The following is a 15,904-nucleotide window of genomic DNA, read 5'->3' as shown; positions in this document are numbered from 1 at the left end:
TTTCGGAAATCTACCACTACTCGAAATCTCAGTTTTCCTGTAGCGTCGAGTTTTTTTTAGAAACGACCAATAATGGAGCGTTCCACTGGTTTTTGCTTTGACGGATTATTCCTTGATCTAGCATTTCGCGGATTTGTCTATCTACTTCCATTTTCTGTTTGTCGGGTAATCTATATGGTCGTACGTTCACGCAGACTTTGTTCTTGTATGTATCTCGTGTTCCACAAGAGTTGTGGGTGTGAGCTTATCTCCTTCCAGATAGAAGACGTTGCTGAACTCTTCGCAGTGTTAGGATGGCTGTCTTTTTTTTTCGTTTAAGTGTGTGACGATTGTCACTGCGTCCCGGGACCGACCATCCGCCCCACTACACGGGACTCGGCGTCCACGGACGCCCCTCCCGAAAGTCTAGTATCCCCGTTGGGAACTGATCCCACCACGCTGCTGGGAGCGCGTGGGGATCGCCCCGACGGGTATAAAAGCCGAGCTTGATCCGGATCGAGCACCATTCTTCGTCGACAGGGCTGGTCATCAGACCGCTCTGCCGCCTGGCGCACGTCGGCTTTCGGCTTCCTTGACTCCGCCGACGGAGCAGGTCATCAGACCGTTCCGCTGCCTGGCGCACGCCGGCTTTCGGCCTCCTAGTTCCCGCCGACGAGGCCGGTCACTCGACCGTCTCGCCGCCTGGCGCACGCCGGCCTTCGGCTTCCTTGACTCCGCCGACGGAGCAGGTCATCAGACCGTTCCGCCGCCTGGCGCACGCCGGCTTTCGGCTACCTGAAATCCGCAAACCTCGCGACCGCGACCGCGTACTACGGTGCTGCGCATAAGCGCGCTCCCGTCCGGATACCGTTAGACTACCCTGTAAATATATTGTAAATATCTCTCCGTAGGTTAAGGTATGCATCGAGCATAAGTTTATCCGTAGGCTAAGTATGTACATAGAATAAGCTTTATAATAAAGGACTGTTAATTCGATATCGGTATACGCAAGTTGGTTTCCCCCTTTCTCCCAAATCCTGGCATCCGGCGAGCCCGTCCGAGGCGATCGGGAAAGGTGAACCGTTACAAGTGTTCCAATCGAAATAGTTTAATTATACTCTCGCGCTCTGCGCGAGGTAGCGATATCTCATGTTTCCATGCGTCTCAGATTACGTTGGCCGTGTGAGTATCCGGTGCGTTGTTTATATTTATTTCTTCAATCTCAACATGCGGTAATTGTAGGTCGACTTTCTCGTCGTTCGTATTTATAATACTTATCGGTGATTTCTAGCATATTTAGCTTGCCGTGACTTGCACTATTGTCTCGCTCTGTGGCTGCAGAGTAACTCGGCGGTATGGGAACAGCTTGAAATCAATGTTATCGAGTCGTATCGTTTTGGTCTCGTAGTCACAATTCATGTTATTTTTTCGCGTAAAGTCAGCTTCCAATATGCTCTCGTATTCTATTGGGGCATCGTCCCGTACATAGGGTGTTTGATTTTCTTGTTATGCATACTCATGTTCACGGACGTTTTTCTTAATATGATAATAGAGTGCCCGGTTATTCTAGTCAATTTGATGTGTTCGTCGTGGATTTTGGTTTGCCCTTTCAATTTTATTAATGAGACGGTTGAGCTGGTGTCGAACAAAAATTCGATCTTGCCCCGCTCCGCTTCGCGTACGGGCAGTGTGATCATATCGAGGTCAGTGTCACTTACCCGTACGTGCTTGACGTGTGTCACACGATGTGTCAGTTGTGCGCGCGGAGCTTGCGTCATTGCTTGAGCTCTCGTCGCTGCTTGCTGTCTCGGTATGCTTAATTATCTTTAAGTCTTTACTCGTTTGCTTGCTGTTTTCTACCCTTTTTGTAGTTTTGGGTTTTTCACTCCTGCGGTTATCCCTTTGCTTGGGGCGTCCGTGAAGGGACTAACACTCTTCCGGGTATGGCCTGCCTTTCTACAATGGTCGCAGTATAATTCCACCGTGTTTACGTGAGGTCGCCTCTCCGGTCGTGGTAATTTGAATCGGTTAGCGTATCGACTGCCGCGGCATTCTCGCTCGTCGTGCTCATTTTTGCCGCATTTTCCGCATTGCAGCGTATTTCGTGCGTACTTGGGGACGGTGCGAGGGTCTTCCTTCCGGTTTCGGTTAAGCTCTTTTACTTTTTCCTCGGTGCAAGCGCCGACTATTGCATCCTGCAGCGTTCTGTATTGCTGGATGCGTACCAGAAGTTTGATATCTTTATGCAAACCGATCTGGTAATTATATAGGGCCTGTTCCTTGATATTTTCCAGAATAACTCGCTGTTGGTCGATGGTGTGGTTCTTGCCCTTTTCTATGGACTTATAGAGTTTCATGGCAAGGAGATCCACTCGCCGTCCAAATTCCTGCGCGCTTTCTGCGGGTTTCTGTTTTAATAATTTGAACTCTTGTTGCAGATGGGCGGTGCTTCGTTTGGATAGGTACTCGTTTTCGAGCTCTTTTTAATTGTTCGAAGCAATAGATATCGCGCGTGTAGAAGTCCATCATGGCCTTCCCTTTAAATTTTGTACAGATGATGGTCATCATCAGCAGAGTATGCTCGTCGGCTAGGTGTATGTTTTTTATCGCGTATGTACTGGCGCTAATAAATTCGCGGACGCGGTTTTGCTGTGTGCCGTCGATGTCCGGTATTATATTGCATGCTTCTTTTAAGCTTAAAAAATTTATTGTCGACCCGCGCTGATTTCTTATGTCGTCATTTAATCGTCCGTACGACAAATCCAGTACGTGATCATGAAAGTTTTCGGGTCTCAAGGGCGTTTCTGTCCTTCGCTGATAACCTGGTTCTCTTCTACCTAGACCCAATTGGAATCTCAAATTGGATTTATCCTTGATGCCGGCCGTTCTTCTGCATGGTCGTTTTCCACGTGCAGGAAATTATAAAGTCGTGGTATTTCCACGTCGACTTCATTTCGTGATATATTTTCGGACGCTTTGGCTGGAAAGTGTGCCATGGTTGTTAGACTGGATGTTAGTCGGTAATCATTCCGTCTGTCATCAGTTCGGTCTGTCTACGTCACGCGTCGTATTGCGTTCAGCGCTTATCAGGTTAAACTCGCGTGCGTCCCTTGTGGTCCCCCACTCGGTGACGACGTGTATTTCGCGTTCGCCTATATTACTTAGTGCGCGTTGCGTCGCGTCTCGTATCTCGCGTAACGCGGTTTCCGCTAGGCCTACTGCCTCATGCTCCGGGGAATTTATTGAATCTTCCGTGGGTCGCTGATCTTTGTTTTGCGGGCTGTTCCCAGTATGGGACATTAATTATTTATTTTTAATATTTGAGTCAGTATGCAGCTCGCATGCTGTGTGTCTCGCGGTCGTCTCCCGAGTGTTATCGGTGGCGTCGGATTACGCACGGTTGAGCGTCTTATCACAATCGCCGTGAATGTGCGCTAGGGCGTCGTACTCTGAATTGAAGTTTCGCTAGACTCGCTGATATTTTATTATTAGTTGGCGCGTACTTTTTGTTGACAGACGGTTTCTTTCGCGGATAAATTTCGCGTTGCCTTGTTTTGCGTGCGGTGTCAGTTTTCGCTGTTTCGAAGTCGCTTTATTTTCTTACATTATTTTTTCTGGTCTCGTTGTCCTTCGCTCAGGACATTACACAATGAGTGCGCAGAAAATGTTTTTACAATCTGACTTACATTAGCAGAACAGTACGGTTGTCGTAGATCAGCTCGCTGGATAGTCTGGCGTGTACGACGTTGTGGTAGCGTGTGCATGGCTATCCTCGTAGATTGCAGTCTAGTCGTCGCCCCTTGTTATGATCCACCTCTCGTTGGCTGGTCGGTCGCTTCTCCCCTCGGCAGATAAACTCGTTCTTCAAAGGCACTTAGCACAGTGTAGTGACGCGTTGGCACAGACTTTTCCACTCGCGCACTGGGAACACTGTTGGGTTAGTTCCTCTTGTCTTTTTTCAGTTTCCTTTCTCTCTTGGCGCTATTCACATTTTGGCTTCTACATTCCTTATTCCTTGCAGCTTCTATCATTCCTTGTTCCTTTTCAGCTTCTTCAATCCCACCGCTGCCACCAATTTTAATGTGACGGTAAGTCGAATCGACAGTTCTTCTCATAGGAGTTCGGTGGTTCGTCCTGCCTTAGGGGTTAGGATCCGTAGGGTGAAGGTTCAGCTCGTGGTTTCAACGAGAAAAAAAAACACTGTTACTTGTTTGTCAGGTGAACTTTATTTTAGACTCGTGGTCAGGCTTACAATCAACTGTTGGGCGTAGTGGTTTCAGATGTCACTTACGATAAGGCGTGCAGTAAACCGACGTAGCTCGGATGTTGTTTAGTTGCTCTCCGCCCGGACTGCGCGTACTGACTTATATAGCCGGATGGTTTGCTAACTTAACGTGATTTTTAGGGGCCAGTAACCGGGTGCGTTGAACAACTTCCGCGAGGCTGGGCGTTTCGACATTGGTACACGGTAGCCTCGCGGTTTACTTGTGCCGCGTCAGGTTTTTATTTAGGTCGATGCGGAACTGCATTCGGGCTGTTCCGCATCGAATTTTGCTGCGAGATCACAAAAGTTAGCAGGAACTTCAGTGAGCACAGCGGATTCCAAAGCGGTTGCGAACGATGACCTCTTTTGCAACGTCTTTTGTCACCTACGTTGTAGTTCGGGGTACAATAGCGTTAAAAGATGGAAATAATGATACTAAAAATGCAAAAGACATAAAATATAACGTTGTCGCAAGAATGATACATTTGACGACTTCACGCAGTGTCTGTGAGACGAGATAGAGATGACGCGTCATCAGTTGTGTATACAATCTAAACTACACAAAGTATATACAGTGTCCGAAACAAAAATCGCTCTGAGTCTATACGACGATAAACGGTATCTCGTACCTGATTCAGTATAGACGTTGCCGTTAGAATCATCGAATTCTCCTATAATATATTTCGTATTATATATGTATTTTAGATTTTGCGTTTCACATATTTTTTATTCTATATTTATATATTAATGTTACATCTCGCGTTTTATCTATAGCGTATATCTATATCTTATATTTCAAGTATTTTACATTTTATATTTATTTTACCCTTCGAAGTCACACTGGGTGGTTACCACCCATCACTTAAATTCAACACATTATATCTTTCCGATTTAAGAAAGAATGATACTAGTAACGCCATTTAATGGTAATTCAAGATTTTATCTATGCTGTTGTACTATACTGTAACTGAAAATCACGTTGGTTTGTTTTTGGTAGTCGTCCGAAGACAAGGTTGGGTGGTAGCCATCCCATGTGTAACCTCCGTGTGTTTTTTGTGTTTTTCAATGGTTCGAATTTTTGTGTTTTTTGTGGTCTAAAAAGTGTAAAAGTATGATATAATACAAATTTTTATGCCTAGAATTTTTTAAAAATCTTTATGTTAATTTATTCTTCGAAAATATGCAGCATAATGGTCTATAATTTACGGCAGCGACCATATAAGATATTTTACAAAATGATGGACGCAATGATTTCAACGATATTAATTCAGATGTCGAGGAAAATCATATTTAAAGAGTCATATTCAAGTGATTCAGAGCAATCTGTGGACGAAATGGACAGTGATCTTGAAAATGTAACGTTAGATTCACGCATTCTAATATGGTCAGTAGACCGCAATCTATTTTGCAAGGAAAAAATGGTTTTGCGTGGCATACCAAAAAGTGACGCTCAAGTAAATACTATCGTAACATGACTTTTCTATGAAAATACCTGTTTTTAAGTATAATAAAATACTCCATGTTCAGTGTGCAAAATAAATACTATTTTTGAAAAAATGGTCAATGACATATTTTTTGCTTGGAAGTACAAGACTTGAACAATAAAAGTATAAAGGGCATAGCGGAATAAGCAGGTGAAATCTGCCCCCGCACTAATCAAGCTCAAATTGATATCATTAGTTGGCACCTTGAGATGTAAAACTTCTCCAAATATTAGCTACAAAATTGCATTTTTGGGGGGAGTTATGGAGGGGGAAAGAAAAATAGAAAAAGTGATTTTTTTCGAAAATGGTTGGACCGATTTTAATAAAAAAAAAATATGTTGTAAACATCGTTTAGACAAGTTTAAGATAATGTGAGAAGGGACTCACATTAAAAAAGCACACCGATGATAAATAATGTGAGAGGCAAGGGGACTCACATTAAAAAAGCACCCCGAACATATGGAATTTAAAAACGTACTGCAATCTCCTCGTGATAAACTGCCGAAACGATAAGTTTTATAGGCTAATGGCAGACGTCTTGGAAATATTATATGTGTTATTATATTTTATATTATTATATCATAAATTTTCTTGGAAACAAAACATTGCAACACTATAACTAGTATGTAAGTTCAACATGACAACAATCGCCGTGCGCCGCGGCCCGGTCGCTCAGCCGGCGCGGCGCGGCACGGTGGCGCGGTGTGAATTATTATTTTTAACCATGTTTCACCACTTCAATTGATTTGAAAAAAATATGTGTTAAAGAAGAAAATCTAGAGATGTTTTTGTGAAAATATAAAAGTGGTATCTCAGAACTATCAACCTCAAAAAAATTCATAAAAAATTCAAAAATTTTTTTATCGGGTTTTTTTTACCACAAAAATTACTTAAAATTTTCTTAAACTTTTCTAAACGATGTACAACATATATTTTTTTTATTAAAATCAGTCCAATCATTTTCGAAAAAAATCACTTTCTCTATTTTTCTTTCCCTCTCCATAACTCCCCAAAAAATGCAATTTTGTAGCTAATATTTGGAGAAGTTTTACATCTCAAGAATGCCAACTAATGATATCAATTTGAGCTTGATTAGTGCGGGGGCAGATTTCACCTGCTTCCCACACAACACACGGACGTCCTTCGGATGTCTTGTATGTGTCCTGAAAAGTTCTGTTTATGTCCTCGTATTTTGGATGTCCGCGGGATGTCCGAAGTATGTTATCCGGACGTCCCGTTAAATCACGACAACAATAGGACGTCCGAAAGACATATTCCGGACGTCCTGAAATATCGGATATATATTATCGTGAAGATAACAATGCTAATATAATTTGTATTGTATATCGTAATAATCAATAAAATTTATACAAAGTTTATTTTTAATTATTTCAAAATAAGAAAAAATATTGTTTACACATTTTTTATTGATTGTTCAAATATTTTCAACTAATAATGTTACGAGTTAAACATAAAAAACTAAACATTTTTGTTAATTATAGTTATATAAAATTGTTTGAAACTAAATAGAAAATAATTTAAAATATATTATAATATTAAGTAAAATTTGGGTATAGCCCATTACAAATAACGTTTTAAGCAATATACAAATTATTGTAAGAAAATTAAATTGTTGAACGTTATTTGTAATGGACTATGACCAACTTTTATTTAACACAATGTTAATATTTATTTTGAATAATTTTCTCGGTCTTAATAATTTTTACATCTATATAAATTAACTAAAATGTTCAGTTTTTTATATTAACTAAAAATTACTCATTGAAATTATTTAAACAATCAATTAAAAATTATAAAAATTATTCTTTTTTTATTTTGAAATAATAAATATAAGAGATAGAATTAGACATAATTAATTGGTTCCGCCATGCCTCCGAAAAAATTCCAAAAAAGCAGATAATATTGAAATAGTGCAAAATCATTAGTGTTTTTTTTTTCAGTATTTAACATGGCTGTTTTTCTTTTAAAAAATACAAAAATTTGCAATATTGGTTGCATTATTAGTTAGTATTAGTGTTGTAGAAAGACTACGTCTATAAACTGTAATGTCTAAACAAATAATACTGAAATATTGTAAAATTATTAATGTTTTTCTTCAATATTTAACTCAACTGTTTTTCTTTAAAAAATGCACAAATTTGCAATATCAGTAACAGTATCAGTTAGTTTTAATATTATAAAAAAGACTGCGTTTATATTGTAATGCGAACGTGGAAAGTAACACATCGATAACATATATTGAAATATATTGCGATTAAAATATGGTTTATAAAGTCATATATTTTATAATATATATAAATTAACTAAATAATAAATAAAATAATTATTGACAATTGCAATATATATACAGCAGTGGTTAAAAATTAATACTTGATCTCTTTTTTGCAACACCATTTACAATAAAAATGCACTCATTAATCTCTGTTTAAACTATGCTATTCAAAATGACAATATATTTTATAACGCTCATTGAAAACTTGTAGTGAAGAATAATTTCAATAGTTTTAATGAGTATTATGCAAATTCTTTAAAATAGTATTTTTTATGTAAGGTTCGTATATGTAATACTTGTATATTACTAGTCTTCCGTCTGAAACGTTAGTTAGAATGGTGCAGATATATATACTATTGTCCTTCTTCCGCGGATAACGTTCTGCAGCGTTGTGCGCATTTAAAACAAACTCTTTTAACATTCGTTCAAACATTTCTAAACGATTACAATGTTTAATTTCGGGTGGTAATGCGTTATACATTAACACATCCTCATAAAATAAACTTCTTTGCGCGCTTCTTGTTTTTCGAAATTCAACAACTATATCCCCTGTCTGCCTAGTTTCGCGTTCTCCCTCTACTATTCTAAGTCTATTACTAAATTGTTCCGGCATCATATTATTTAAGATCTTAAAAATAAATATGCACATATTGTAGTACAGCCTTTGTCTTATGGTCATAAATTGCAACGCTTGGTGCATACATTTAACTTTGGTACGTCTATCACATTGCAATATAACTCTCATAGCTCTATTTTGCGCTTTTTGGAGCCTACTTAACTGTGTATCTCCCATATCTATTTGTAGCGTCGCACAATACACAAAGTGAGGGTCTTTTATTTTTAAATTATGTTTTTATTTTAAACATACAATTTACACATTTGTTATGCTTCTCTCTACATTCACTTGCTTTATGCTTTCCTGCACATTTATGACACGTTTCATCTCTCGTACAGTTTTTTGCAATGTGGTGGAATCCCCAGCACTTGAAACATCTCTTTATTAGTCTGATTGAACACAGGACATTTTCTCCAACCTACATTCAACTTTTCTTTTTTTAACATCAATTCATGTGTTATTTTATCTACTTCAATTATTAAAGATCTACCTTTTTTTCCTTTCCTTCTAGGCTGACTATCATTCATATTTTTTCTTTTCGGGATTTTTTTAACTATGCTTATACGAGATTCACCAATACTATTCTGTTTCTTGATTGTATCTATTAGCTCATCACCATCCAACTCTATTTCTTCCTCACTAATATTAACAATTTTTATTTTCGGCTTCTTTTGTAGTGATTCTGTAACATTATAATTGTCACCTAGCTTAGACTGTACTACATCTTTTAATTTATCTATTTCTTCTCCGGTCTCACATCCTAGAATCACTGTTCTCTTCCTTTTCATATCTTTGTTATTCCCATTGGCATATTCTTAATATCAACCTTTTCTTTTATTATTTGTTTAGTGGTCTCACTTTCTTGCTGAGTCTTCGGTTTGATGATTATGATGTTTTCCTTCTTTTTCTTCGTAGCCTCACTGTAACTGCCGCGCACATTATCCGCTGACGCCTGCATTCCTCCTCGTATTACTTTTCGTAAATCTTCCATTTTTTGTTTAATAGCTTTTATTTCCTCTTGCACTGTTGCCTTAATCAGCATTTTTATTTCTCGTTTGCATGCCATTTCATCTTTCATCTCTCTCGTAGTTCTTACTAGCCAATCAATTTTCGTATCCATGTCCACATTGACACCTATCGCTCTGCTTCCGCCACTTCCTGTCAATCTTGTAGAACTTAGTCTTTCTCTTCTGCTTCCCGTCTGTATTGGTGTTTTTTTCACATCTATATCTTTTTCACTGTCTACTGTAAACTTCTCATATGGGACAAGATACATATACTCGATTCATACCTTATGTTTACTTGCACATCCTGGGTGAAAAAAAAGTTAACACATGACTTACATGTCACGACCTGACTTTTTATTTCCTTCTTACATGCGGCACATCTATATTCTGCATATTCATCGACTATATTAGTAGGTATCGGTTGATGCCGATCCTATCGGTACGGACGCCCACTCACGTACGTAACTGTAATATACACGTCACTATCAATGTCTACCTGTCGCCTATATGTATGACCCGCATGGAAAATACACTGATTTTCCGCATAGATCCACGCACTCTCGCTAGAAAACTTTGGTCCTATTTGGTTCTTACGCGTATTCTTACAATCACGACACCTTTTTATAATTTTTTTTTCACTTCTTGATCACTTTAAATGCACTGCATTTGCGGACCGATTTTCGACACGTTCATCTCGCAGCAGAGAGAGAGAGAGAGAGAGAGAGAGAGAGAGAGAGAGAGAAAGCGAATATTATTCGTGGAGAAAAAGACCTGTACCGTGATGTTTTCGCCGATTGTCGGAACCGTTAGCTATATAGAAGTATTACATATATGAGGCTATTATGTGTCCAAATAATGTCCGTTTTACGTCCGGTTCGGACATTCTAAGGATGTACTTGGTATATCCTTGGGACGAATATAGAACATCCTAAATACGTCCATCGGATGTAAATAGGACATCCGTCGGATGTCCTCAGGATTTGTATCGGACATCCAAATTATATCCTAATTATGTCTGCGTGATGTGTGGGTTATTCCGCTATGCCCTTTTTAGCTAAAAATATTGAAAATTAAAAAAGTTATGATTTATTTTGTAAAAACTTTTTTCTTTCTAATGTTGGATGATTCAAAAATTTTTTTAGGTACTAATGGTTTTAGATTTTTGCTTAAATAATATCAGAATACATTTTCCAAACATTCAAATTTATTCGTAAATTTTTTTTGTTACCATATCTTTGATAATTTCATAAATACAGCACTTTAAGAATGACGATGGGTGATAACCACCCAGTGTCACCTCGACGTTAGAAAAAAGAAGTGACCTCGAAAGGTATAATTTTTTATTTAACGCTTTCTATATTTTACATATATTGCATCTATTATATTTTATATATTTTTATAATAAACACGTGTACGAACATTATTATGTACAACGCTAGAAATTTATATGATGATAATGATAATATGATGGAAGGATAATAATGATGCTTTGTATATGTCACAAAAAATTATATATTTTTGTATAATGTATACATTGCATTTTTTATGTTCATAATAAAAAACAGTTTTTGTACGGATTAAATAACATTGTCTTTGTGTAACTATGAGTTGTGCGATCTATCGCATCCCAACCACCTAACGTAAACCTTGTCTCCCTTCCTGCGCAATACTTTGTCCACCAGAAATACCGGGCGATTCGCGCAACTCGTGCTCGTAGAACGATAATCCTCAAGTAAATAAATTACGAAATTGGTAAGCTGCACTTTAACTTTTGAATACTTCGGTTGTCCAATTTGGTGTGTAATCCTTCTCGAAGACTGTCTTGTTCGATAGAGTCGCCTATTTTGAATCTCGCTGGACCAGCGATCTTCATAATGTTGTACACTGTATCCAAAAGTCTTTCAGCCATCGCGGAAGTTACGTCGACGGATCGCATCCCGATCGTTCGATGTTTCCGAGCGTTGTAATTCGACACGCGATAACAGGTCGATCCACTTGTAATTGTCATTGAGCGTAAACTGCTTTCACATGTCGTTCTTCAGCGTGATTAAAGCGTTCAATGACCGAAACCTTTATTATAGAGTACGTGGAAAATGATTTATGTCGTGTTTTTTCAAGAGTTTCTGCACGTCAACGTTGTAAAACTTTTTACCCATATTGGTTTGTAAATTTCTCGGACGTCTGGCGCTTTCTCAAATTATCTCAGCGATAGTGTCAGCTGTCTCGCTTTCGTTTGCTCTTGAGCGGTGCGGCCCACGCCTACTTGCTCAACACATCGATGAAGGTGAGTATGTAGTGGTGATCTCTGTTGAAACGCGAGTACGGAATCATCTTGACGATATCGACCTGCCAAGGATCCTCGTATCTCCGAACTATGACGTGTCTCCGCAGAAAATTTCTTATCGCCGAAGCGTGCAGTTCCTCGACGAGTCGTCATTTCTCAGAACTAATAGTAAATTTTGGTAATCTCATGTTTCTGGCTTGATACGATGTATAGGGTGACGTCGATCAACTGATTTATTTTAACGATAAGTGAGTTAATTTATGATAAGACCTGCCTCGCGAAGTTTTTCGATGATCCACCCAGTGCACGTAATCGATCGCGTTATCATTCAGCGCGAGGTAATCCCTTTCCGATCATAAAATCCTCTTTTAATAACGGCGCAATTATATATTTATACTTGTATATTTATACTTTGTTGCATAATAATGTTGTGCGCAACGTAATTACCTTTATGCGCGTTTGTAGCCAACAATATATTTTTGCACTTTTGTTTATCGTTTTCCGTGTAGAATCATCGGATATCTCTCAAATATCAACTTATAAAGACCGTGTGTACCGATGTATTTTACATTACCAATAATTATGTGATCACTACTGTTGACGTCGAACGTTTTATTACCGAGAATCATACAATGCTTGTCTAAATGAACGCCGTAAACGGTATGCCTATTTTTCTTTTTTTCACCACGACTGCTGAAGAAATCTCCGATGTACTTTTGACCCAGCGGCCCCAAGTGCTGCGATAACGTTTCTAGACTCCCCCGACGTTTGTAATCGATTTCGAACGGTTGTCGCGAACAAATCGTCCGCGGTTTTAAAAACATCCTTGCGAGGATTTTTTTCAATGGTTGGAGCTCCAAATGTTATGTTGTGAGTGTGCAACACTCACACCGAAAATAACGCGAGCGATAAGGGTGTCGAATGACACCTCGCGTGAAGACATCGGCCTTCGCACCGGGCAATGTACTCGGTTGCCACCCGATTGCCACCCGAAATCTCCTGATTTTCGGTGGAGTGCGCGTAGCTAGCAATTGCTGGCTAAGCCAGTGCATGGACCAAAGTCCTGTGACCGCGAGTGATACCTCCTAGCAACAGGCCGAAAAGCGGTGTATATAAACGCCGCAAAAAGAGAACGAGTGGGCTCATAACTAATTGATACAGCGACGAATCTATGTCGCCCGTCGTAACGTATAATCAGACTTATTCATTTGCGACACTTATCCATTTCGGGTTCGCCAACCAAGCTTTGTACACGTTGAAACAAATACATCTTTTTGTAACGACCGTGTTTCCCTGCGCGGGCAGGTTTGTCGGGAACTAGGGCAGGAAAGGCCGCAGAAACAGCGAAAGCGTACGTTCTCTGATAGTTAAGTATATTTTATGAAAAGAAAAGGTTTCTGTACATCTATTTACAATTATTTACAACGTTTTGCTACGTGATATCATTTGTGACGGTGCGCGCGTGTTCGGGCGTCAGCTGTGCGGTCGGGCGAGCTGACGAGACGTGGTAGCGGCGGGGCCTCGAGGTTAGCGCGTGATCGCGTTTCTCCGAAAACGGATAGAGTTTTGGCGAATCGTTCACGGTATCCCGAGAAGGCTCGGGCGAGGCGGAGAACACTCTACCCCGTTTGCGTTATACCGTGTACGGAGAGGATGGAACCGGTGGCCAAGAACCCTTGGCGAAGGCGGAGAACACTCCACCCTCGGCTTGCTGGTTCGGAGTTGAGGAAAGGTTTTTTTTTTACGAACGTAGCCGAGAACTCTCGGCTAAGGCGGAGCACGCTCTACCCTAGTCTGCGTTCGTTCTTCTCGTCGTGTCCTAGCGGATTGGGGAAAGCTCGGGCACCGGGTATACGAGAAGTGAAGTCTTCCTCGAGGCGGCCTTTTATACCGCTCTCGGTGGAGGCTCGTGGACCCTCGGGGGTCTTCGGACTTCTCCGTCCTCCACCTCTCGCTGAGCGAGATGCTGGCGGGAGGCGCGAGGTCGTCGAGACGGTCGTTGTCTCGGTTGCCTAATCGCGGGCTGATGCCCGTATCACGGTCCGGCGGGTGGTCGGCCAGACCGGCCGCGGTTGTTGGTCGCCGGATAGGTGCGGTTTGTTACATTTTTTATAATTACTCTCGGCATTATCTCTACGCAACCTGATTCCGAGGAGTCATCAGCAGCGATCCCATACCGTGTTCCGAGACCAGGGGCACGACAGTTAATTGTACAGCTACCGTACGCAGTGCGGACATTATCGCTGACAAATCCATCGCGTCGTTTGCTGCACCGGGAGCGTCCCGTTTACCCACAATATTGGCCACAGTTCCGATTGGCCACGTTAATATTGGCCACGTCAATATTGGCCACGATCCCGATTGATCACGGAGTAGATTGGCTACGTCAATATTGGCCACGCGTCAATATTTAAAGCACACACAAAAAATGCTTTGCACACACACACACACACGCGAGCGCGCGCGAGCAAGTGTGTGTGTGTGTGTGTGTGTGTGTGTGTGTGTGTGTGTGTGTGTGTGTGTACGCGCAAAGCATTTTTCTGCACTACATGGATTTGCGACTGTCCACGCTAAACAAAAAAAAATTGATTAATATTAACGTGAGCAATATTGACGCGTGACCAATATTGACGCGTGGCCATTATTGACGTGGCCAATTCACCCCGTGGTCAATCGGGATTGTGGCCAATATTGACATGGGCAAACGGGTACCACTCGCTGCACCGATGGTAAATCCACTACGTCGTTTGACGTACACCGCATCAATTTGTGTGATTTGCTTAACCCTCTGAGCCATGGCGTGCCACTGAGTGGCACGCCAAAGTCTCTCCAGTTTTTAATTATTTTAACAATTTTTTAACCGTTTAAAATCAGTTTTTTTGCTTTCTGATAGTTTGGGATACTGTAGAGTATGTTTAAAAAATATATATGACAAATTTGTATTTATTTACTTGTTATAAATAAACATATACCCAAAATTTGCTGTTTTTTTGAAAGAAATTTATTTGCTCTCAGAGAAAAGCCTTCTCTGTCTGCCTCTTCTTTTCTTTTCCTCCTGCTTCTGCCTTTGTCTCGCTTTCTTTTCTGTCCTCCCGCCCGTTAAGCCCTCTCCTTCTTTCTCCTCTCTTTCGCCTCTCCTCTTTTCTTCTCTACTCTTCTCTCTCCTCTCCTGTCAGTGCTGCCCGGTCCTAACTGTCCTCGTCTTTTCTTTCCTCTACGAAAGCATCCCGTCGTTTTGTCCACTCTCCGCTTCTTTTGGCCTCTCCTTTTGCATTTTGACTCTCCCCTTTTTTACCCCTCTTTTTACTCACCTTCATACTCTCTTCTTGCGTCCTCCTTCCTCTCCTTTCCCCCTCCTTTCTTTGTCTTTAACGCTCCTCTCCTTTGCTGCCGCCTGTCCATACTGTCACCTTCCCTCTCCGACCTGTCAAATCTGTACATCTCCGTTTTCTCCTTCTGTTTCCGTTCTGTCACCTCTCTCTCTCTCTCTCCATCTCCGGCGCCTCCTTTGCTCTTCTCCTCTCTCCTAGGTCTCTTTTAAACTCCTCGATTCATCTTCTTTTCATTCAACCAGCTGCCTACTCCATTACCTCTCTCATCACCTTTCTATCTGCCTCCTCATCATCATGTCCTCCGACGTTCATCTCCCTCTTTTCTCTTCTCTGTCTCCTTTTCTCTTCCTCTCCTCTCCCCCTCCTACCGCCAGCCGCCTCTAATCCCTCCTCCTTTCCATCTCCTCCTTTCTTTACCAAAACCTCACCATCTCTTCCAATCACCTCTTGATTTCCTTCTTTACTTCCCTGAGCTCCTCCTTAGACTCCATCTCTTTCCGTCTCTTTCTTCCTATCAACCTCTAATTTTTTCTCTACTTCTACTAATCCACTAGCTTCTCACCACTTCCTCTATCTATTACTCTTTGTCTCAATCTGATCATCGATCTCTAATCGCTCTTCTTTCATCCTTCTTCTCATTGGCTG

At 40.7% G+C, this 15,904-nt stretch overlaps 1 protein-coding gene across 9 annotated transcripts in view; it reads right to left on the bottom strand.

The window, feature by feature from the left end:
* Positions 1-15,904, bottom strand: part of LOC105835394 (vesicular glutamate transporter 2) — a 200,757-nt gene that overhangs the window by 139,476 nt on the left and 45,377 nt on the right. The gene's annotated exons all lie outside the window — the stretch shown is intronic.

The sequence above is a fragment of the Monomorium pharaonis genome, chromosome 1, assembly GCF_013373865.1.
Source record: "Monomorium pharaonis isolate MP-MQ-018 chromosome 1, ASM1337386v2, whole genome shotgun sequence".
NCBI lineage: Eukaryota > Metazoa > Arthropoda > Insecta > Hymenoptera > Formicidae > Monomorium > Monomorium pharaonis.
The sequence above is the reverse complement of the archived record's forward strand: the minus strand, read 5'-3'. Positions and strand labels throughout refer to the sequence as shown.